Below are 26,720 nucleotides of genomic sequence, written 5' to 3'. Positions count from 1 at the left end.
AAGAACAACGAGGCGTAATTTCACAATTATGTTTGCTAGAGATTCCCACATCGAAATCATCTATTTCTCCATATCTCCAAAAAGTCTTGGACAATCATTCCAAGGTATTTGAGACTCCAAAAGGCCTCCCACCTATTTGTGATCATGATCATGCTATTCATTTGATTCCAAGAAGTATTCCTCCAAACATCATGCCTTACAAATATCCCTATGCCCAAAAGAGTGAAATTGAGTGTATGGTTGCAAAAATGCTAGAGGCTGGTATAATTCAACCTAGTCAAAGTTCTTTCTCTGCTCCATTAGTATGATGCACAAGAAGGATGGGTTATGGCGCATGTGTCTGGATTATAGGGAGCTCAACAAGCTCACTATTAAAGATAAATTTCTCATTCCTATCATTGACGAATTATTAAATGAATTGCATGAATCAATCATTAGGGATTTTTTAGGTCTAAAATGGGCCTCGTAAGGAAATTTTAAAATAATAGAGGGAATAATAAAATAAGATTAGATGATATCATCAAATTTTAGAGGGAAGAGAGAAAAAAACTATTTTTTCAACTCGTATTTTCAACGTATCTCCTTGTGGGTTTACTCAAATTTTGAGCGGAAACACTCATTGGATGCATAATTTGATTCCTCATCCAAGGAGTACCCATGTTGCATACTTTTGATGGGCCCTGGTACACGAAAACTAAGAAATAGGCAGAGGGGATGTTGAGTTCTGAAACAGGAGAAGAGCGAGGGTTTCGATCTCTGCGATAGCAATGGCTCCTACTCGCGTCGACCAACCCTCCGGAGATTCTATAAACAAGAAGCCTGAATCCGCGTGACCTGCTTTGGTCATCTTCGGTGTGCCGAGAGTAAGGTTACTATGTTATCTGCAGCAGTCAGGGTTTATAAGGAAAATGGAGGTGAGAATTTGGTCAGATCTGATGTATACAGGTCTCCCTTAGGCGGCGAAGATAGCCGGTAAACCCCTAATCGGCATAAAATGGTTGGATGAGCTTATGAAATGCATATGGATCGGCCATTTGACAATATACTCTAAGGCCGTAGCTGCCTGCGAGATCATGCTTGGTGAAGGTGCTGTCTCTAGCAACAATGGAGCCCTCAGGACGAAAAATCGCCGACTCTGCCAAAGGTATGAAGAAATACTCCAGTTTTGTGCTTATCAGAACGCTGATCTGTATTATTATGATGCCGATCTCGACATCCATCTACCATTGAGCCCTAATTGGGCATCATATCCATCGCTCCGTGGCATTGAGTACAAATTAAGCCTTGGGCTTTTAGATCCAGACCTTCTTGTTGCAGAACGACCCTAGTTTTAGTTAGATCTAGAATCCCTCTCATTGAATAAGTTGTGCCGATGTGAACCAAAGGTGCAGAACAGAATCACAGGGTTAGATCTGCCAAAAACAAGATTTGGAATCCTGGTAAAAGATCACAGTTTCCAAGTTTTTGTAAAAATCCCAGAAGGAAAATCGAAAATAATATGGGTAAAAGAGACAGACACTGTCGAGAAAATGCAGGAAATTATAATGCAACAGTTGGGTTACCCCATCAGAACACAAAACCTGATACATGGGGGGCAGAGTGTTACAAGACACAAAATACCTTTGGGAATACAGAATCGCACCTCTGTCAACAATCATCCTCAATCTGAGGTTAAGAGGGGGTGCAACCAACAATAACACGAATCCAGACAGGGCGGGAGGAAGTGGTACTGGTTCAATCGGGAAAAAACCAGGACGAATTTCCTTCAAAAACGTCCTACAAGGGAAAAACACAGAAGGAGCAACACCGAACCAAACAGGTATGGACGCAAGGCCATACATTGTGGAACAACTGAACCACACCCCAGAATACAACATAGATACACCAGAAATAGATGAGCAATGCACCATATATGAAAGACAAGCAATAATATGCAGATTTAACTGCTTTTGGCCCAAACCGACTGATCTTTTTCTTTGGATCTTCACGAACTGGACCACGCACTGTGAAATACATCTCTGCTCCAAGGGTTTTTTCATAGTGAAATTTCTATTAGCAATAGACAGAGACATAGTAATGCAGGAAGGACCTTGGTTCTGGGGATCCACTGGACTTTTCATCACACCATGGTTCCCAGATTTTGATGCAAACACAATGGTTGTCTCTAAGATGCCAGTTTGGGTGCAGCTACACAACCTCCCAATACATCTATGGAAACATCAAGTACTCGTTGGAATTGGAAATACTATTGGGTGTTACATTAAAATGGACACCCAGCGAGTGGAGGAAAGAATATATACTTTTGCACGAATATGTGTGGAAGTAGACCTCAGCAAAGGCCTGCTAGACCAAATTCAGCTGAAGAATAGACAGAGCAGCTAGATACAGGTATTATATTATGAAAACACTGCATTCAGATGTCGAATCTGCAGACAAACAGGACACCTACAAAGCACGTGCCCAGCAGTCAAAAAAGACAATCGCAGAAAGAAGAAAACGGAAAAACAAGCAAAGGGATGGCAATTTCCACCACCTCCCCCAGATGACGAGGAGGAAGAAGAGATGGATTATGCCAACCCAAATGAGAACAATCAGATGAATAAAGAACCAACTGCAGAAGATACAAATCCACAGGAAGATATAGATACAGCACTGGCAAGAAGATCAGAAATGGATATGGGCAGAAATAAATGCCAACACACATCAGACACATCAGGTTCTGATAAAGATAATCCACAACCTGTGGCTGAAAATGCATTAGCACTCATAACTCCCATAGAGTCACAGGGGTTTTGGAGAAAGGTTGAGAAGAAAAAAGGGTGAAAAGTTTGACTTTTCCCCACCTGTACATAAATATTTTTGCTATTACATGTTTATTTCTTGAAATCCATACACCCTGCATGGTGTGAAAGGATCTATGCATCTTTTTTAGCACATTTTTTGAAATATGTTTACAGCATATGCTAAGAGGCATCTACAACATGTAATTTTTCAATCATAATGAAAGATTACGATTTTTCCAGTGGAAACAAAAACTAAGAAATACATGAAAAATGTGATTCCAATCACGTTTTTTCATGTATTTCTCATTTTTCGTGTAGCAGGGTCCATCGAAAGTATGCAACATGGGTACTCTTTGGATGAGGAATCAAATTTTTCATCCAATGAGTACCCCCTCTCAAAATTTTAGTAAAACCTTAGGGAGATAAGTTGAAAATATGAGTTGAAAAAGTAGTTTTATTATTTTATTATTTTTTAATATTTTAACTTTTTTACTCCAAAAATGGCGAATCATCCCCGAGAGGAAATTAGAATGAAGACCGAAGACATTCCAAAAACAATATTTAGAACTCATGAGGGTCATTATGAATTTTGGTCATGCCTTTTGGCCTTATCAGTGCACCTTCAACATTTCAAGGTTTCATGAATTCCATTTTCAAACCCTTCCTTAGAAAATTTGTGTTAGTATTTTTTGATGATATGTTAGGATATTCCGACACATAGGATATAGTTAAGTTCAACTTGGTCTAGTATAGAGTTAGGTATAGAGTTAGGTAAAGTGTCTTTCTTTACCGTTGTACATTTTGTAACTTACAATCCGACGGTCACGATATGTAGTGATCCGACGGTTCACTCTCACCTCGGTATTACCGACACTTGATCCGTGGCTTGACACCAGATTGGTCCATGAGTTCTATTTAAAGCGCATGGAGGGTCATTGTTCGGGTAATCCGTGCATGAGAGAAGCTTATGTAAATTTTCATTCTTTGATTAATAAATTGCCTGTAGTATCCACGTTGGGACAGGCCATGGACTGTTTCCCTCCTTGCACTTTGAGGGTTTTAACCACGTCAAAAATACTGGAGTATTGATTTGAGATCTGGTTGTGAGCGGTGTCCTTTTGGTGTTCTTTCTGAGGAACTTACCCTATAAATTCCTACATGGTATCGGAGCTATTTGAGGGCCGCGTCTGTTGGTGATCCAAATCTGAAGCCGGTAGAACTGCATGCGGCTGTCGTTTCCTAGATCTGATGTTTCTGACTGCTTTCGGGCCGAGAGGACTGCTCTGTTGCGTTCGGAGCATCTGTTCTAGTGAGGAACCCCTTTCGTTTCACGGAAAAGGTTTCCGGTAGCCCTAACTGCGTCATTTTTCAGATCGGTATACAGTGTTTTTGCAGTTTACTCTTATTTTCTCTCTGCTTATTTCGGTTTCGGTTTATTTAGCCTTTTTTTTTAACCGGATCTATACCTTTCATTTCTGCGTATGCTCTTTGCCCTGCGACTCTGTGCGATCTGGGCAAATCAGAAACAGAAAGGAAGGATTTTTCTCATGCGTATGCTCTTTTCCCTGCACCTTAGTGTGATCTCGGAAAATCAGAAACATTGAGAAAAATATTTAGTTTTTCGGCTAAAGCTAACTTTGAGATTTAAAAAAAAAAAAAAAATATCTATTTTTTTGGCTAAAGCTAACTTCGAGCCGCAAGGTTCGTTTTTCTTTGCATATTCGTGTTGGGTTTTGTGTTTTGTGTTTTGTAGGGAAAAAAAGAGCTTTCTCAAGGCAAGCACGCAAACCAAGGCCCCCCCCCCCCTCTCTCTCTCTCTCTCTCTCTCTCTCTCAAATTTTTTGTATAGATCAATTGGTTCAAAGCTATTTTAAGAGAGTAGAGGTCTTGGGTTCAAGTCTCCATTTTGTGGGGGCGGTTTTTTTTCATTCCCGCACATTCGCGCACTTTGCCGGCAACTTCAACAATTTTTTTTCAAAAAGCCATAACTTCTTCATCCGGAAGCCTTTTTCAGAGCCATTTTTTTTAAAACAGCCTAATTTTTCGAGATCTATCCATTGGAAAACTTACTTTCAGCATCTTCAGCTTCAGTTGTTTTAAAAAATGGAAATTCCATGCCAAGTCATTCTTGACAGCACTAACTTCTTCCAATGGATAGCCTACATTGAAGATTTACTTAGAAGTAAAGGTCTCTACAGAATAGCCACAGACCAAGAGAAGAAACCAAAAGATGAAGACAAGGCTACAAAATGGGAAAATAGACAAGATCAAGCACGTGGTTTGATAGGGATGTCTATTTCTCCTGATCTTAGATTCCATATTGCAGAACTTGAGACTCCACATGAAGCATTGGAAAAACTCACTAAGCTTTTGGGATTAAAAATGAAATTAGAGCCCATCAACTTGAAAATGAGTTGCTTACATTGGATCCTAATAATTTTTCTTGCATTGAAGATTTCTTGTCCAAATTCAAGACCCTTAGATATCTTTTGGAAGGTGTTAAGGTTAAGAAAGAAGATAGTAACCTTATTTATTCCATCCTTAATAAGTTGGGACCAGCCTACTCTGTATTTGTTTCCACCTTCCATTCTACAAGGGAAGCTTTCATTTGTCAAGGACAAGACTACAAGGCCCCTTCCTTTGACTCTTTTTGTGATTCTTTAATAAGAGAACAAGAAAAACTCTTACATCTTGGTCTTCTTAATCTTGGAAACTCTTCCACAAAAGCATTAGCCGCCCAGCAGCAACCAAATTCAAAGAATCCTAAGAAGTCATATCCTCAAAAGAATGGTCCTAAACCAACTCAGCCTCAAAATGAAAGATCATTTCAGCAAAATGATAAGACCAATAAAAACAAATGGAAGAAGACTGATAGACATTGTAACTTTTGTAATCGAGATGGCCACTTAGAATCTAAATGCTTTAAGAAGATGGAAGCCTTGGAAGCCGCAATGAAGAAACATAACATACATGTGGAGCATTCTTCAACTTCATCTTCAACTTCAACTTCATCTTCAGGAATGGCACTTTCTGCATGTCGTTGTCAATCACCTCAGTCTGGTTATGCATTAAATGTATCTTCTTCTTCTCATTCTCATGAGTGGCTCATTGATTCTGGAGCCTCTTATCACATGGCCAAAAACAAAGCCATGTTTTCTTCTTTAAATGATTGTAACACCAAAAATATATATGTTGGTGATGATAGATCTCTTAATGTTGTAGGGACTGGAACTGTTCATCTAGACAATGGTCAGTTTAATGATGTATTATGTCTTCCAACCTTATCCTGCAACCTTCTATCTGTATATCAGATAACTCATTCAGGTGAAGGTAAAATTGTTGAATTTTCACCTCATGATGTTGTAATCAAGGATCTAATAGATCTTAAATAGATTCTAGCTACTGGTATTGCTGATGATTCCACAAGGTTGTATAAGTTTCACAACTTTGGGTCATCAAATCTTCCCTCAGTGTTTGTTGCTCATAATGATGAAGTGAGCAAACTTTGGCATGAGCGATTTGGTCACTTAAACTATCGCTCCCTTCAGCATCTATGTAAAGAAAATATGGTGACAGGTCTTCCTATGGTATCTTGCAGAGATGGTGTTTGTTCCGGATGTGTACTCGGAAAACATCATCGGGACAGTTTTGACAAACGTGCCTCTTGGCACGCCTCAGCCCCTTTACAGCTTGTGCACAGTGATTTATGTGGTCCACTTCCTGTTGCTTCATTCTCTGGCTGCAAGTACTTCTTAACTTTCATTGATGATTTCTCCAGACGCACTTGGGTATACTTCTTAAAAATCAAGAGCGAAGTATTTAACACTTTTTTGGCCTTCAAAGCCTTTGTTGAAAAACAATCTGGACATCAAATTCTTAAGCTAAGAACTGATAATGGTGGAGAATATGTTAAAAACACATTCATCAACTTTTGCACCGAAAATGGAATTCAAATGCAACATACTGTTCCATACACTCCACAACAAAATGGTGTAGCTGAAAGAAAAAATCGCACCTTAAAGGAAATGGCTAATTGTATGCTGCAATCTAAAGGACTCAGTCTTAGTTTTTGGGCCGAAGCAATTAATTGTGCAAATTATATAATCAATCGCACTCCTACTAAGGTTCTAGAGAATATCACTCCAGAAGAAGCTTGGAGTTCCATTAAACCAGATGTAAGTCACTTTCGTGTTTTTGGAAGTGAAGCATGGGCCCATATTCCAGATGAAAAGCATAAAGCTTTAGAACCTAAGAGTGAGAAATGTACTTTTGTTGGATATTCTGAAGATGTAAAAGGTTATAGACTTATTCCATTTAAGTCCAAAAATGTTATCATTAGAAGAGATGTAAAATTTGATGAAAATAAATCGGCCTGCGAGCCTAGTCCGGCGGATGTGCCACCTCTTCCTATCTCTTCTACTTTTGAAAACGTTTCTTCTTCAGATGATGATAGTGAGGATGATAATCCTCCCCCACCTTCTCAGGATCCCCAACTTCCAAGATGGGTCCGTGCTACTCGGGATGCAGCAGGTGATCTTACCGGTGACCCTACATATCAACGACGTACACGTTCTCAGTTTGAAAGAGCCTCTTCTTTACTGGCTCAAGCTCCAGTAAATCATGATCCTGACACTTTTGCAGAAGCTTCAGGCCATCCACATTGGGAAGCAGCTATGAATGAAGAATATCATTCATTGTTGGAAAATGATACATGGGATCTTGTTCCTCTACCAAAGGGACGCAAACTTGTTAGATGTAAATGGGTTTACAGAACCAAGTATGGACCAGATGGGAAAATTGATAAACATAAAGCTCGTCTTGTTGCTAAGGGCTTTTCACAGGTTGAAGGCATTGACTACATTGAAACCTTCTCCCCTATTGCCAAAATGAACTCTATCCGCCTTGTTATTTCCCTTGCTGCCTCTTTAAAATGGGAAGTCCATCAGATGGATGTTAAATCTGCCTTCTTGCATGGGGACTTGCAGGAAGAAATCTCTATGGAACAACCCATTGACTTCATACAAACAGACTCCAGCCTTGTTTGCCGACTTAAGAAATCCCTTTATGGTCTCAAGCAAGCTCCTCGGGCTTGGTATGCCAAAATGGATAGCTTTCTTTTAGAATCTGGCTTTTCTAGGTGTTATTCTGACAATACTGTCTACACCAAGAAAGTGGGAAACTCTCTTATCATCCTTGTTCTTTATGTTGATGATCTTATTCTTACTAGTAGTGATCCCAACCTTATAAACCATGTGAAGTCCAGCCTTAAAAAGAAATTTGAAATGACAGACTTAGGACACTTACACTATTTTCTCGGTCTTCAAGTCTTGCAATCCAAGGAGGGTATTTTCCTTTCCCAGTCCAAGTATGCTTGTGATATTCTTCGTCATTTTCACATGGAAGACTGTAAGCCAGCCCCTTCTCCCTTTCAGTCTGGAGTCAAACTTTCAGTCTCTTGTACTTCTCCTGAAGTTGATGCTACCTTATACCGTCAACTTGTAGGAAAACTCTTGTATTTAACCCATACTCGTCCTGACCTTTCCTTTGCTGTTGGCCTTGTTGCTCGTTTTATGCAAAACCCCCGTGAAAGCCATTGGAAAGCAGCTAAAAGAATACTTCGTTATGTTCGAGGTACAGTACAGTTTGGGATTCATTACAGTGCCAAAGCAGCTCCTCTATTAGTCGGTTTCACTGATTCTGATTGGGCTGGTGACCCTGATGATCGGAAGTCTACTGCCGGTTATGTCTTCACTCTTGGTTCAGGACCTATTACATGGGCTTGTAAGAAACAAGCTGCCATTTCTCTTTCGTCAGCAGAAGCAGAGTATCGTGGTGCCGTGGAAGCTAGTAAGGAAGCCTTGTGGCTTCGTCAGATCCTATCAAAGTTTGGCTTTGAGCAGCAGCATCCAACCACACTTTGGTGTGATAATCAAAGTGCCATTCAGCTATGCAAAGATCCAGTCCAGCATCAGCGCAACAAACACATTGAACTACACATGCACTTCATTAGAAAGCACATTCATGACCATGTTCTTGAAGTGCAATATTGTTCAACAAATGATCAGGTTGCAGACATCTTCACAAAGGCTCTCACAGAGGCGAAGTTCACTAAACTTCGATATATGCTTGGAGTTCAGGAAGTTGTCACTAAGGGGGGATAGGCTCTAGTGCCTCCTTCCTTCTCCTATTGTGTCATATTTGTAAACCCTTCAATCCTATCCCAAGTTGTTCTTAAGGGGGGATGTTAGGATATTCCGACACATAGGATATAGTTAAGTTCAACTTGGTCTAGTATAGAGTTAGGTAAAGTGTCTTTATTTATCGTTGTACATTTTGTAACTTACAATCCGACGGTCACGATATGTAGTGATCCGACGGTTCACTCTCACCTCGGTATTACCGACACTTGATCCGTGGCTTGACACCCGATTGGTCCATGAGTTCTATTTAAAGCGCATGGAGGGTCATTGTTCGGGTAATCTGTGCATGAGAGAAGCTTATGTAAATTTTCATTCTTTGATTAATAAATTGCCTGTAGTACCCACGTTGGGACAGGCCGTGGACTGTTGCCCTCCTTGCACTTTGAGGGTTTTAACCACGTCAAAAATACTGGTGTATTGATTTGAGATCTGGTTGTGAGCGGTGTCCTTTTGGTGTTCTTTCTGAGGAACTTACCCTGTAAATTCCTACATGATATACTAATCTACAACAAGTCTTGGAAGGATCATGTTAAACATGTTGACAAGGTGCTCAAACTATTGGAGGAGAAACAATTATATGCAAAAAAACTCCAAATGTTTCTTTGGAGTACAAGAGGTGGAATATTTGGGTCATATTGTATCTCATGAAGGTGTGAAGTTAGACCCTAGAAAAATTAAAGCCATTAAGGAATGGAAAATCGCCACATCTATAAAGCATCTCCGAGGATTTCTCGATTTGAGAGGGTATTATCACAAGTTTGTTAAGAATTATGGGCGAATAGCAACACCTCTAACAACATTATTGAAGAAAGATGCATTTTCATGGAATCCAAAAGAAACGAAGGCGTTTGAACATATTAAAGAGGTAATGTGCCAAGCACCAATCTTAGCTATGCCGGACTTCACAAAAACCTTTATTGTGGAATGTCATGCATCAAGAAATGGAATTGGCGTTGTTTTAATGCAAGAAGAAAGACCCATTTCTTTCGAAAGTCGTCCAATCAAAGGAAGGTATTTACACAAAGCTATTTATGAGAAGGAACTGTTGGAAATACTACATGCACTTAAGAAATGATGATCCTACCTAATGGGAAGACACTTCAAGGTAAAAACGAATCATGATAGTCTTAAATACTTTTTAGAACAAATATTATCTTTAGAAGAGCAACAGAAATGGGTCACAAAGATGTTGGGGTTATGACTTTGAAATCATCTACAAAAAAGGGAAGCAAAATGTTGTGGCATATGCACTCTCAAGAAAGGATGAGGATATGCAATCATTTCTTTGTGCCATTTCTATTATCCAACCAGATTGGATAAACAAAGCAAGGCATGAATGGAAGAATGATGAAGAAGTGTGGCCACTCATTCAAAAGTTACAACAATATCCTAGTACATCTAATACATTTAGCTGGAAAAAAGATTCGTTAAGGTACAAAGATCTCTTATACCTATGTAAGAATTCCCAACTCAAACAAAAGATTCTTATGGAATTGAAAACCTCTCCCTTAGGAGGGAACTCAGGACTTTTAAAAACTTACCACAAGGTTAAGAAGGAATTCTTTTGGGATGGCCTTAAATTGGATATTCAAAAGTTTGTGGCAAAATGTTTGGTTTTCCAACAAAATAAAGTTGAAACAATTAAGACCCTAGGTCTATTACAAGCTTTATCCATTCCAAGCCAACGTTGGGAGGAGGTTTCAATGGATTTGTTATGAAACCAACTCACAAAAAGATAGAAAAGATAGATCAACGCCTTAGAATTCAGCCTCTTCGAGGGGGCAACCTCCTTTACATTACACAAATTAAAAATTCTTAGACGATACAAATGACAAGACCTCCTTTCTATATATAGGAGTCTAAGGCATCATAATATAATCAGAGCTGACATAACAATAATAATGTAAGGGCACAATAATAACAATAGTGGGCTTCTATGGGGCACAATAATAACAATATGGGGAATACATGGGTGCAACAATATAATAAGGGGGTTGTACTAATAACAATAAGGAGTTACACTAGTAGTATAGGGGCCTAACATGCCCCTCTCCTTCAAAAAGTGTTGTCCTCAACGCTTGAGTAGTTATTGATGCTTCTATATAAAATTCTTGTCCTTCCATGTGAAATATTCAACAGGTAAGTTCTTCCACTTGATGAGATGCTTTGAAATTGATCGATTTCATAGTTGTCGACTTCTCGGTTATGTAAATGATTCAGGTTCCAATATGCTTTTTCCTTCATTGTCAAGTTTTGGCAATATTGTTGGAACTGGGATATTCGGCAATTTTTGAATGAGTTCCCACCCTGCTTCACCATTCTTCCATTCATACCTTCATTTATTTATCAAATTTGGTTGGATAATTGTACCAACCTCTACCATTTATGCAACGATATGTTCAATTTCACTCCTTTGGGTATATGGATATCTATAAGGCTTGACGTCTGGAGGAACACATCCTGGAATAAAATGAATAGCATGATCATTATCACGAATACGTGGGAGACCTTTGGGAGTCTCAAATACCTTGGAATGATTGTCCAAGACTTTTTGGAGATCTAGAGAAATACATGATTTCGATGTGCGAACAGTTAGCGAACATAATTGTGCAATTACGCCTCATTGTTCTTTCTTTAGAAGCTTTGTCATTCCGTCAGAGTTGATTATCTTTCATGGTTTCCCTATGATACCCCTTAATTCCACTTCCTTTCCTTCTGAAGAAAATTTCATAAAAAGTTCTTGAAAATTAAAAGCTATTGTACCCAAGGAATGTAGCCATTGGACTCCTAGTACAACATCAGCACCACCCATTGGAACAGAAAACATTGGGCTATTCAATACATATTCTCCCATGGATAGCTTGATATTATGGCACTTTCCAGGGCAATTTATGTTTCCTCCACTTAGAACCGTCACTTGACACTCTGGTGCTGGATCTAGGAAGCAATTCAAGTCCTTGGCTATCTTACAATTAATAAAATTATGGGTACTACCCGAATCAATCAACACTATTACCTTTTTCTTCTTGATATGTCCTTCTATCTTTACCATTTGAGGAGTCGTAATTCTAATGAATGCATTACAGGATATGGTCGGATTCATTTCTTCTTTCTCTGGGGGTGGTTCCTGGTGAGTATCCTTTTCTTTTGATGTTTCTTGATACTTTTCTTCCTGATATTTCACTGTTTTAACCTTCTTCTTCTGAAATGTCCTTCTATCTTGAGAGTTTGGGGAGTGGTAATTTCTTCCAATGCTTTACAAGATATGGTCGGATTCATTTCTTGATGCTCGATGTGATCTTTCACTTCTTAAACATTTTTCTTCTTGATATGTCCTTCTATCTTGATAGTTTGAGGAGTGGTAATTCTGGCCAATGCATTACAAGATATGGTTGGATTCATTTCTTCTTTCTCGATGTGATCTTTCACTTCTTCAACCTTCTTCTTCTTGATATGTCCTTCTATTTTGAGAGTTTGAGGAGTGGTAATTCTTGCCAATGCTTTACAAGATATGGTTGGATTCATTTCTTCTTTCTCTGGGGTTTGGTCCTGGTGCATATCCTCTTCTTTTGATGTTTCTTGGTCCTTTTCTTCCTCCTCTTCATACTCTATGTAAAATAATTTCTTCTCAGCACACTTATGACCTTTAGTGCATTTTCTATCACAATTGTAACAAAGCCCTTTTTTTCTTTTTTCTTCCAATTGTTGTGGTGTAACCCTTGTAGGTTGTGGAAGGCTAGGAGAAACAACACTTCCATTATTATAGTTGTGAGGGGTAGATTTCCTTGTTGCCATAATTTTACTTTCGACTTTGTAACAAAGCCCTTTTTCTCTTTCCAATTGTTGGGGTGTTGCTCTAAAGAATGTGTTGCTCTTTGTATCCTCATAATGTGCTATCATTTCCTTCGTGAAAATTGACCACGTAACAAGTTGTTTACGAGAACAAAGCCCTTTATACCATAAAAATTGATCCGGTTCTAAATATGAAGATGCAATACATACCTTTTGTAACAGTGGTACACCATGTAGATCAAAATATTGCTCCATCTGAAGTATCCAATTTACCGGATCCTTGCCATCAAACTTCCTCATATCACCTTTTCTTGATTTTTGGAGCTCGATCGTGAAACGACTATAAGTCTGTAATTTCTATTCTTCCAGTTTTGAAATTTCGACCTGCAGTAACCTTCTGCGTCCTCTTTCCAATGCCACCAGTCTGATCAAATTTAGATTCTCCAAGAAAGAGTTATGCACAATCTCCCAAGATGACCTGATTATATACCTTTTCAGAAGAGAAAAATTGTATGAAGTGCCACGTGTCACTATTTTGACCTTAGGATCTGAAAAATATCCACAGGAAGCTACAGTCCGTCCACTTTCTATAGCTTCTTACGAAATTTCAATTTTATGCTCAAAACAAAAGTTATGACTATTTTCCCTAGGTCACCTGTTTGGAATGTAATTCAGGAGTCTGCAAAAAGGCCAACTTCCTTAGATCATATATCCGTAAATATAGCGCGAAAATCTCTAAAATTTGGACCTGAAGTTTAGAACGATTTCGGCCCAAATGGGTTTTTTTTAGCATCAAAAACGTTGCAGACAAAAAATTATAGTGAAAATGCCACGATGACCTGTTTGGAGCAGCAAAACCCTAAAATCCAAAGCTCTGATACCAAATGTTATGAAACCAGCTCACAAAAAGATAGAAAAGATAGATCAACACCTTAGAATTTAGCCTCTTCAAGGGGGCAACCTCATTTACATTACACAAATGAACAATTCTTAGATGATACAAATGACAAGACCTCCTTTCTATATATAGGAGTCTAAGGGGTCATAATATAATCAGAGCCTACATAACAATAATAATGTAAGGGCACAATAATAACAATAGTGGGCTTCTATGGGGCACAATAATAACAATATGGGGACTACATGGGTACAACATGTTAGAAAATTATATATTACGGAGTAATGGAACACATAAAATATTGCAGAAATATAAACACAGAAAACGCACAAAACAAGAGAGACACAGATATACGTGGTTCACCCAGTTTGGGCTACGTCCACCCCGAACAGCCAGTCCATCCTTTCTATTATCCAGAAAAATGAAGAGATACAACCTACAACAAAACCGCTGTAATATCCTCTGTTTTCTCTCACAGTCTCACCTCTATGTTTCTCGCTCACTGAATACACATCTATATATCAACCTCAAATACAATGCCCTCATATAAAGAGAGGGGTTGCCTTCTAGGGCAAAAAACCCTAAACTAAACATAAGTTCTACCGTCAGATCATCCGCCTAATGAACGGCCCAGATTGACTAGAAATTACTATACTTTTACAAGGCAATTTTACAACTGTTTTTAGCTTCGGGGGCGTTGCCCCCGAAACCCCCCGCCAGGGGGGGGCTCCCAAAAGTCGCTGCCGCCCCCCCATGGACCCCCCACGGCAGCGATTATTTTACAGGCGGCGTTTCCGCCCCATTTTGAACTGGGGTCCAATATGCCGGTACTATAGAAGATAATCAGGCTCCACACCCAACACAACAATATAATAAGGGGGTTGTACTAATAACAATAAGGAGTTACACTAGTAGTATAGGGGCCTAATAGGATTTTATCACAAGCTTACCCAAGTCCAAAGGAAAGAGTGTCATCATGGTGGTAGTTGACAGACTTACCAAGTATGCACACTTTTGTGCATTATCACATCCATTTAAAGCCAATACAATTTATATTGCATTTATGGAAACAATTCAAAAGCTACATGGAAGCCCAAAGATTATTGTAAGCGACAAAGATCCCATTTTCACTGGAAATTTTTGGACATAATTATTTTTTTGTCTTGGTACTCAATTAGCTCATAGCTCATCTTATCATCCTCAATCTAATGGGAAAACTGATATGGTAAACAAATGTTTGGAATGATATCTTCGTTGCTTTGTATCTGATAAATAGACACAATGGATCAAATGGTTGCCTCTAGCTAAATGGTGGTATAACACTTCCTTCCATACTGCAGTAAAAATGACCCCATTTATGGCACTTCATGGATATCATCCACCATCCATCACATCATATTTAAGAGAAAATTATAAGGTTCAAGTAGTGGAAGATCACATCGAACATCAACAACAAGTTCTCCAACTCTTAAAGGATAACCTCTCTTTGGTGCATAATAGAATGAAACCACAGGCATAACAACATCGCAGCAAAAGAAGTTTTGATGTAGGTGACTAGGTATTCCTATGGCTACAACCATATAAACAAATGTCCCTCAAGAAAGCTAAGAAGGATAATAAATTATCACCAAAATATTATGGTCCGTACAAGGTACTGCAAAATATTGGTACTATGGCATACAATTTGGAGCTTCCTGAAGCTTCCCGAGTGCACCTAGTTTTCCATGTTTCATGCTTAAAGAAGGTTATAGGTGAAAAAATCCTAGTTCAAATAATGTTTCCAAAACCTGACGAGGAAGGAAAAGTCATATTGGAACCTGAAGCAATCACAGAAACAAGAACTCGACAACTATGAAATTGATCAATTTCGGAGTCTCATCAAGTGGAAGAACTTACCCGCTGAGGATTCCACATGGGAGGGTGAGAATTTTATATAGAATCATCCAGAACTACTGAAGCGTTGAGGACAACACTTTTTTGAAGGAGAGGGGCATGTTAGGTCCCTGTAATACTAATGATTCCCCCATTAATATTGTCATTATAGCCTTTATTGTTATTGTTGTACCCCTATTGTCCCCATATTGTTATTATTCTGCCCCATAGAAGCCCACTATCGTTATTTTTATGCCCTTATATTATTATTGTTATGTCGGTTTTGATTATATTGTGACCCCTTAGACTCCTATATATTGAAACAAGGTTTTGTCATTTGTATCATCCAAGAATCATTCATTTGTGTAATGTAAAGGAGGTTTCCCCCTCGAAGAGGTTGATTTCGAAGTCGTTGATCTATCTTTTCTTCTATTTTGTGAGTTGGTTACATAACAAGATTTCTCCCGATGCCGACTTCAGTCTCAGCCAAATTTGGATCAGTAACGAAAATCAAGGCACACTAGAGACCATAGAGACAGGATGGATTGTAAGTGGATGAGAAACTTCATTCATATTTCTTATATAATTTTCTTCTTCCTGTTTATTTCTCGCCTCAAATTAAGCTCATGGGACAATTTAATTGAGTTTTTTTATGAAATATTATGTAAATTAAGAGATTCAATATTCAAATCTCCCTATATAAACAATATTCAAAAAATTTCTTTATCATAGAGGCTTGATGGATGGTAAGTGGATGAAAAACTTGGGCAGTCTCTGTTCATAGTTAGATATGCATCAATTTTCTTATATTATGTATTTTGTTTAGCTCTCATTTGGTTCTAATTTTTTATCAAGCATCTTTGGTTCAATAAAATTCAAAGTAGGGATTTGCAGGTAGTCTTCAAAGATACCTATTGTTCCTAAAATTTATGTTTGTATTGGACAAATATAGAAGGTGTACTTTCTATTCCTATAATGAAAGCATTTTTGTTTTCAAGAAAAAAGTGGATGAGAAACTTCATTCATCATTTTTGTATAATTTTCATCTTCCAATTGATTTCACACCTCAAATTAAGCTCATGGGACATCTTAATTAGCTATGCCTATGTTATGGTAGCTTAATTAGCTATGACTGTGTTATGAAGTATGATGTAAACTAAGAGATTCAATATTAAAATCCCATTGATGAAGCCAACGTAAAAATAAAATAATATATATATATATATATATATATATATATATATAGATATAGATATATATAGATATATATATTTTAATTTTTAATGCTATAAAATTTTAAAACTTCAAGAAAGAAAAATAAATTACCCACACATTCACTCACCATATTCCACATATTAAAGTCAATGGAGCATGAAGCATCGAACACCCCCTCCTCATTCAAGAAGAAAAGTTTAGTGTAGTGATTAAGGGAACACCACTTAATTAAACACTACCAACTAATAATCCATTCTTAGATGATTATTGCAGGTGTCTCTAGAGATTTATGATGGTTCAGTTGAACCAAGGTTATTTATTTTTCTGGACGGTAATGACATAGTCTCATGTCTGGTTGATGTATTAAAGAAGGCCTCATGATTCATATTGTTGATAAGTGAATGTCATAATGCAGTGTGACGACTACAATAACTGATGTTATGATCTATATTGTCTAGGATATGTGTCAAATGATGGTGTCCCCATTGAGCCCGCTAGATAATTGGGGTTGATATCTGAGTATGGGGGGCACAATGTGACTTTGGTTTAAGTCTTCACCTCGTAAGAAATGTGTATTTTGATGTCTATATTTGATGCCAAAGTTTGAAAATGCTAAATAAATAAAATATTATTGGATGTACAGCAAGAGGAGTAAGTCTCAGGTCTTGTATGGGCTCTATATTACGATGACATGAATATAGGTCATTGGCTAGCCTCATTGTTCAATGATCTTGATCAAGGCGCTAGTGACTTGGATGTTGGAGGAGAATTTTTTCATAACTTAAGACCCTCGAGGCCCATTGATGCGTCAAAGATGGGTAGCGGTCATTTTCCTTTGGAAGGATATGGTTTTTCCACATATACCAGAGGCATACAAATTTTTGATCAGGGTGGGGCTCAGATTGATCCCAACCCTCTATTTGGTGTAGAAAATCCCAATTGTTATGGGGTGACTTACAATCCATGCACATATTGATTATGGTGTAAAAATATTTTCTTTGGAGGCCAAGGAGGTGGTGAGAATAATCCTACTTGTGTGGCTTGATATCTGTGAAAAATAATATTGTATTATGCATTCTCTGGCATACATTGGTTTATGAAAAATAATATCATATGATGAATGTTTTGGCCCACACTAGTTTTTTATTAACTAGCTTAGATTAATCTTAGCTCCTGATCTAGCACAAAGAAAGGGTACTTGCAATTAATTATAACCAACCTAGATCAATATTAACCCAGATCTATCAAGCGTCGAGAGGGATCAAATATATCGAGGTGAAAACCTCTTTTTTTAGTGAAAAACATGAGGGAAGGTTTGAACCTCGAGAGATTTGATCCCTCTCGATGCTTGATAGATCTGAGTTTAAGATGGATCTAGGATGGTTTCATTCATGTGTGGTCATACAAAATTTGTTTAACATATAATTATTTTGATCATTTTAAATATGTTAAATGTCATGTCTAATATTAATTTGGTCAATTTAACTTTAACTTTTCTTAGTTACCTCAGTTTGTTGAGATGGGAGATACTCTTAGTAACTTGAATAATGAAAAATGATGGAATGCAAATTTTAAGTGCAAAGTGACAATGTAACAATGTTGAATGATAGAAAATGTGAATAATAAGAATATATTGAATTACAAAAAATCTTCATTGCGATAAATCTGAAACTATTTTCTTCTACTATTCTTATTGTCACACCTATTAGCTATTTTCTCTTACTGCTTTTGAATGCAAAGTAATTAACAATTTTGAATGATGGAAAATGGAAATAATAAGAATGTAGCCAATTACAAATAGTTTACAGTTTTAAGAAGAAGGCAATAAGTGAACATTTTATTTAGGATGAAATTTCAAGTATTGTATTTATGGTTGAATTACTATAACAAAGAAGACAATTCATGTCATGAATAGTGTTTATGTGCATACACTGAGAGAGAGTTTGTATGTTTTTGGGATGAGATAATGATATAGATGGGGGGGAGAGGGAAGAAGAGAGAGGCAAAGAAATGGAGGGAGGAAGAGATATAGATATGGAGAGAGAAGTGTTATAAAGAGAGAAGGGTAAGAGAGAGAGAGGGAGTGGAAAAGGGAGGGGGAGAGAGAGATAAATAGATATGGAGAGAGAGTGTGTATGTTTGGGGTGTGAGAGAGAGAGATAAAGAAGGAGAGATAATGGGAGATAGAGATATAGATTAAGGGGGTAAGCTATGCTTACACTGAAATCAATGCACACTATTAATCTAATCCAGTTACAAATAGTTTATAGTTTTAAGAATAAGACATTTCGGGGAAGTGAACATTTTATTTAGGATGAAATTTCAAGTATTGTATTTATGGTTGAATTATTGTTACAAAGAAGTCAATCCACGTCATGAATAATGTTTATGTGCACACACTGAGAGAGATTTTGTATGTTTTTGGGGTGAGATAGAGGTATATATGGGGGGGAGAGGGAAGAAGAGAGAGGCAAAGACATGGAGGGAGGAAGACATATAGATATGGAGAGAGAAGTGTTAGAGAGAGAGAGAAGGGGAAGAGAGAGAGAGGGAGTGGAAAAGGGAGGGAGGGAGAGAGAGAGATAAATAAATATGGAGAGAGAGTGTGTTTGTTTATGCATTGAAACATTTTTAAAGTATAATAATTATACATTTTTAATACTCAAAAGTGAAAATATAAGATTTTTATTTTTACTTTTAATTATTTTGTCTTCTCTATTTGTTTTTATAAATTATACTATTTCATATAGATATCAAAATATTTTATTTATGGATAAGAGTGGGAGTGGACTATTTTTTCATCCCCTTCATATTGGGTCCTAATATAAACTAACAGAGACATTTAGAAAATAATTTATTTTTATTTTAAAAGAGACACATGTCAACTCATGGTTGAGCAATGTTGGAATCACACATTGCCCTCACATTGGGTTGTAGAATGTACCTCTCTAAACAACAACGTGCCCAAAAAATCTAAGCGGGCAACAATAATGTTGATGTTTACCGTAATTTCTCATTAGAGAGAAAGAAATTCAATTGGGAAAACTCTTAATATATCCACATCAAGCAATAATATCTCTAAACCAAACACCAAACTAAGAAATTATTTAGTTGGATAGAACCTTCAACCAACTCAAACTAAACAACCTCATGTCTAATAGGAACATACTCCTTCAGGAGTGTATAACTCTATACAAATATGACCAATAAGCTCAATAATGCACCAATATAAGAGAAGTTGTTGTCACATATTCTAAAAAAAGAATGACTAGTAAATATAACTAGATTGAGTATAGTAATTTTATAATTTATCTAGTTATAAAATGGTGATTTCTAAATGGTAAATTTAATTTCATAATGAACTGCATCTAGAAATAATGGTAGGTTCTAACTATGTTAATATCATTGCATGCAAAATTACACCAAATAGGTTTACCTTCCATATTTTTAATTTAATTATCAATAATTATTAGGTGGATGGTAGGGATTTAACCTCAACTAAATATTCTAGAATAATTTTAGTAGTGGTCACAAGTCAAAATTTGAGATTTATCTCAAAAATAGTTATACCCTTTCGACCCTTTCAATTAAATTAATTAATTAAAAAGATGTCATATTAACATGTGTTATATAAATATAAGTTTTGGTCCAAAGGGGTTGGATCCAGTAGTGGAGAGACCACCTAGAGGTAGTGGTCCAAATTGTGTGGTTGCCCCCATTAGTTTGTGGCATTTACAAAATAGTTGTATCTTAATCTCATTTAAATAAAATAATGTTTTTTGAGAATTTGGTCCTAGCGAGCCATATATATATATATATATATATATATATATATATATATATATATATATATATATGGAACCATTATGGCCTTGTTTCTAATAACTTCTCCCTTTTCTTTCAACTTTTTTTTTAATATCCATTTAGTTCCTATGATATTCTTATCATGAGGTCTAGGAACTAATTCCCAAGTATTGTTCTTTTCAATTTGCTCAAGTTCTTCATTCATCACCTTGATCCAACACTCATCTCTGCATGCTTCATTTACATTTTGAGGTTCAGTGGAAGATAGTAATGCTAGATAGCTTGAAGCTTCTACAATGGTTCTTCTAGTCTGCACACCTGCCCCTTTTTCTCCCAATATTTGAGCTTCTGGATGATTTTTTTGAACATACCTAGATGGAGTCTTTTCTTCTATCGTTATCTCTTCTTCTGGTGCTTCATTGGTTTCTTCTTCAGAATTAGTCTGATTTGATGTGGGAGGATAATCCTCATCTTCTTCATAATCTTCAGTTTTTATTTGTTTTGGATTTTTGCATGCTTCATCAACCACAACATCAATACTTTCAATGATTTTCCCAAGTCTTTTATTATAACATTTATATCCTTTACTTCGGGAAGAGTAACCAAGGAGAATACCTTCATCTGCTCTGGGTTCAAACTTACCAAGTTTTTCATCAGTCCTTTTGATGTAACATTTGCTTCCAAAAACTTTGAAGTATTTTACAGTAGGAGTCTTACCATACCAGAGTTCATGTGGAGTTTGAGTGTTGTTTACCCAAACATTTGCTTTGTTGAGAATAGTGACGGCAGCGAATGCAGCTTCACCCCAGAAGGTTGCAGGAGTTCCAGACTCATCTAGCATAGCACGAGCCATTTGTTGAACAATTATGTTCATCATTTCTACCACTCCAATTTGTTAAGGAGTCTGTTGGGTCCCTATAATACTAGTGATTACCCCATTACTATTGTATTTATACCCCTTATTTATATTGTTGTGCCCCTATTACCCCCATATTGTTATTTATGTGCCCCATAGAATCCCTCTATTGTTATTTTTGTGGCTTTATATTATTATTGTTAGGTCGGCTGGATTATATTGTGACTCCTTAGACTCTTATATATAGAAAGGAGGTTTTGTCATTTGTATCATCCAAGAATTGTTCAGTTATGTAATGTAAAGGAGGTTTCCCCCTCGAAGAGGCTGAATTCTAAGGCGTTGATCTATCTTTTCTATCTTTTCTTGAGCTGGTTTCATAACATTTGGTATCAGAGCTTTGGATTCTAGGGTTTCGCTGCTCCAAACAGGTCATCGTGGAATTTTCGCTATAAATTTTTTTCTGTTATGTTTCAGAAGTCGCAAACAAAACCCATTTGAGAAGAAATTGCGCTGAACCTTGGGTCCGAATTTCAGAGCTTTTTGGGCGATATTTGCGGAGATATGATCTGAGGAAGTTGTTCTTTTTGCAGACTCCTGAATTACATTCAAAACAGGTGACCTGGGGAAAATCGTCATAACTTTCTCTCTGGGGATCGGATTGAAATTTCATAAGAAGGTATAGAAAGAGGACAGACTATAGTTTCTTGTGTGTGTGTTTCAGATTCAAAGGTTGAAACAGTGACTCGTGGCAGGTCGTACAAGTTCACTCTATTGAACCAGTCTAAAAGCAAGTCACTGTGGGAGATTTCACATAACTCTTCCTTGGAGAATCCAATTTGGCTCAGACTTGTGGCATTGGAAAGAGGACACAAAAGGATACTACAAGTAGCAATTTCAGAATTGGATGATCCGAAATTACAGAGATACATCAGATTCAATATCAGGCTTCTATAAAGTGAAAAAAGGTGTGTAGTTTTTTTTTAAATTTTTGTGTAAGCTTGGTTTAACGGAATTCAAAGGGCATAGTAAAGCATTATTATCAGTAACTGATGCCCCGAGGAAAGAAAATGCAAACACCTAGTAAGGAACCTGAAAGCTCTAGCATGACTCATGAAGAAGAGGAAGAAATGCTACATGATATATCAAAATTACAAGAACAAGTGCAACAAATGTCACGCTCACAAAAGCTAACAGAAGCTAAGATAAGTGGCGTGGAATCTAAGATAAATGGCGTGGAATCTAAGATAAAGGGCGTGGAAGCTAAGATGAATGATTCGAAGACAGATTTGAAGAGAGACATGGCAGATTTGAAGATAGATTTGAAGACAGACATGGAAGAATTGAAGAAGTTGCTACAAGAAAGGGTCACTAATGGTGAAAAGGTAGTAAAGGAAACTCATGACGAGAACAAAAGAAATGTTAATCATGATTCCATAGATGCTAATGTTGGATTGAAGAATCACCATATTCCAAAAATCGATATGAGGAAGTTTGATGGCAAGGATCCCGCTACATGGATATTACAGATGGAGCAATTCTTCGATCTCAATAATGTGCAAAACGCACAAAAGGTACGTATGGCAACTGTATATTTGGAACCAAATCAGTTTGTATGGTATCAATGGCTTTGCTCTCGTAAACAATTTATCGCTTGGGCAATTTTTACGGAAGAATTGATAGCACATTATGAAGATACAAAAAGCAACACTTTTTTTAGCCAATTGATAAGTCTCAAACAAAAGGGTTCAGTAATGGAGCACATTGAGGAGTTCCAAAAATTGAACATAAGGGTAAAAGATATTCCAGAGGAGCATAGGATTGATGTGTTCATAGGGTCTTTAAAGGATAATATCCAACATGATGTTCGCCTTTGGGAACCTGATTCATTAGAGAAGGCATTCAGGTTAGCAAGAAAAATGGAAAGCAAAATTATGGCAACCAGGAAGCATACCACTCACAACTATAAAGACGGAAGTGTTGTTGCCCCTAGTCTTCCACAACCTATAAGGTTGACACCACAACAATTGGAAGAAAAAAGAGCAAAAGGGCTTTGTTACAGTTGTGATAGCAAATACACTAAAGGTCATAAGTGTGCTGAGAAGAAATTATTCTACATAGATTGTGAAGAGGAAGAAGAAAAGGAGCAAGAAAGGTCAAAAGAAGAAGATATACTCCAGGAACAAAGCCTAGATGAAGAACAAATAAATCCAACCATATCTTGTAATGCATTGGCGGGAATTACCACTCCTCAAACCATCAAGATAGAAGGACAAATCAAGAAGAAAAAGGTAATAGTGTTGATTGATTCAGGAAGCACCCACAATTTTATTCATTGTAGGGTAGCAAAAGAATTGAATTGCTTCCTATATCCAGCACCAGAGTGTCAAGTGATGATTGCAAATGGAGGAACAATAAATTGCTCTGGAAAGTGCCATAATATCAAGCTATCCATGGGAGAATATGTATTGACTAGCCCAATGCTTTCCATTCCAATGGGAGGTGCGGATGTTGTACTAGGAGTCCAATGGCTACAATCCTTGGGTACAATAGCTTTTAATTTTCAAGAACTTTTCATCAAATTTTCTACGGAAGGAAAGGAAGTTGAATTAAGGGGTATTGCAGGGAAACCAGGAAAGATAATCAGCTCTCATGGTATGACAAAGCTTCTAAAAAAGGAGCAAAGAGGTGTAATTGCACAATTATGCTCGCTAGATGTTTCCACATTGGAATCATCTATTTCTCCAGATCTCCAAAAAGTCCTGGACAATCATTCCAAGGTATTTGAGACTCCCAAGGGTCTCCCACCTATGCGTGATCATGATCATGCTATTCATCTGATTCCAGGAAGTGTTCCTCCAAACATCAGGCCGTACAGATATCCCTATGTCCAAAAAAGTGAAATTGAACGTATGGTTGCAGAAATGCTAGAGGCTGGTATAATTCAACCGAGTCAAAGTTCTTTCTCAGCTCCAGTAGTATTGGTGCACAAGAAGGATGGATCATGGCGCATGTGTCCAGATTATAGGGAGCTCAACAAGCTCACTATTAAAGATAAGTTCCCCATTCCTGTTATTGATGAATTACTGGATGAATTGCATGGATCAATTTACTTCACCAAGTTGGATCTTCGTTCGGGATATCATCAAATCAGAATGAAGATTGAAGACATTCCGAAAACGACATTTAGAACTCATGAGGGTCATTATGAATTTTTGGTCATGCCTTTTGGCCTTACCAATGCACCTTCAACATTTCAAGGTTTGATGAATTCAATTTTCAAACCATTCCTTAGAAAATTTGTGTTAGTATTTTTTGATGATATACTAATCTACAACAAGTCTTGGAAGGATCATGTTGAACATGTTGACAAGGTGCTACAACTATTGGAGGAGAAACAATTATATGCAAAAAGATCCAAATGTTTCTTTGGAGTCCAGGAGGTGGAATATTTGGGTCATATTGTATCTCATGAAGGAGTTAAGGTAGACCCTAGCAAAATTAAAGCCATTAAGGAATGGAAAATCCCCACATCCATAAAGCATCTGCGAGGATTTCTTGGGTTGACAGGGTATTATCGCAAGTTTGTTAAGAATTATGGGAGAATAGCAGCGCCTCTAACAACATTATTGAAGAAAGATTCATTTTCATGGACTCTGGAAGCAACAAAGGCCTTTGAACATCTTAAAGAGGCAATGTGCCAAGCACCGGTCTTAGCTACACCGGACTTCACAAAAACCTTTATTGTGGAATGTGATGCTTTAGGAAATGGAATTGGTGTTGTTCTAATGCAAGATGAAAGACCCATTGCTTTTGAAAGTCGTCCAATCAAGGGAAAGTTTTTAAGCAAAGCTATTTATGAGAAGGAAATGTTGGCAATACTCCATGCACTTAAGAAATGGCGACCCTACCTAATGGGAAGACACTTCAAGGCAAAAACGGATCATGATAGCCTTAAATACTTTTTAGAACAAAGATTATCCTCTGAAGAGCAACAAAAGTGGGTCACAAAGATGTTGGGTTATGACTTTGAAATCGTCTACAAAAAAGGGAAGCAAAATGTGGTGGCAGATGCACTCTCAAGAAAGGATGAGGATGTGGAAGCATTGTTGTGTGCCATTTCTATTATCCAACCAGATTGGATAAACGAAGCACGGGAGGAATGGAAGAATGACGAAGAAGTGTGGGCACTTATTCGAAAGCTACAACAAGATTCCAGTACTTCTGATACATTTAGCTGGCAAAATGATTCGTTATGGTACAAAGATCGCTTATACCTCTGTAAGAATTCCCAATAAAACAAAAGATTCTTATGGAATTGCACACTTCTCCCTTAGGAGGGCACTCAGGATTTTTAAAAACTTACCACAGGGTTAAGAAGGAATTTTTTTGGGATGGCCTTAAATCAGATATTCAAAAGTTTGTGGCGGAATGTTTGGTTTGCCAGCAAAATAAAGTTGAAACAATTAAGACACCGGGTCTATTACAACCTTTATATAAATTACACCAAATAGGTTTACCTTACATATTTTTAATTTAATTATCAATAATTATTAGGTGGATGGTAGGGATTTAACCTCAACTAAATATTCTAGAATAATGTTAGTAGTGGTCACAAGTCAAAAATTGAGATTTATCTCAAAAATAGTTATACCCTTTCGACCCTTTCAATTAAATTAATTAATTAAAAATATGTCATATTAACATGTGTTATATAAATATAAGTTATGGTCCAAAGGGGTTGGATCCAGTAGTGGAGAGACCACCTAGAGGTAGTGGTCCAAATTGTGTGGTTGCCCCCATTAGTTTGTAGCATTTACAAAATAGTTGTATCTTAATCTCATTTAAATAAAAATGTTTTTTGAGAATTTGGTCCTAGCGAGCCATATATATATATATATATATATATATATATATATATATATATATATATATATGGAACCATTATGGTCTTGTTTCTAATAACTTCTCCCTTTTCGTTCAGCTTGTTTTTGAATATCCATTTAGTTCCTATGATATTCTTATCATGAGGTCTAGGAACTAATTCCCAAGTATTGTTCTTTTCAATTTGCTCAAGTTCTTCATTCATCATTTTGACCCAACACTCATCTCTGCATGCTTCATTTACATTTTGAGGTTCAGTGGAAGATAGTAATGCTAGATAGCTTGAAGCTTCTACAATGGTTCTTCTAGTCTGCACACCTGCCCCTTTTTCTCCCAATATTTGAGCTTCTGGATGATTTTTCTGAACATACCTAGATGGAGTCTTTTCTTCTATCTTTATCTCTTCTTCAGGTGCTTCA

Source organism: Pinus tabuliformis, chromosome 9, assembly GCF_031772625.1.
Source record: "Pinus tabuliformis cultivar Carrire ecotype Pingquan chromosome 9, CPIR1, whole genome shotgun sequence".
In the NCBI taxonomy this organism is placed as follows: domain Eukaryota; kingdom Viridiplantae; phylum Streptophyta; class Pinopsida; order Pinales; family Pinaceae; genus Pinus; species Pinus tabuliformis.
This window is presented reverse-complemented; position numbering follows the sequence as displayed.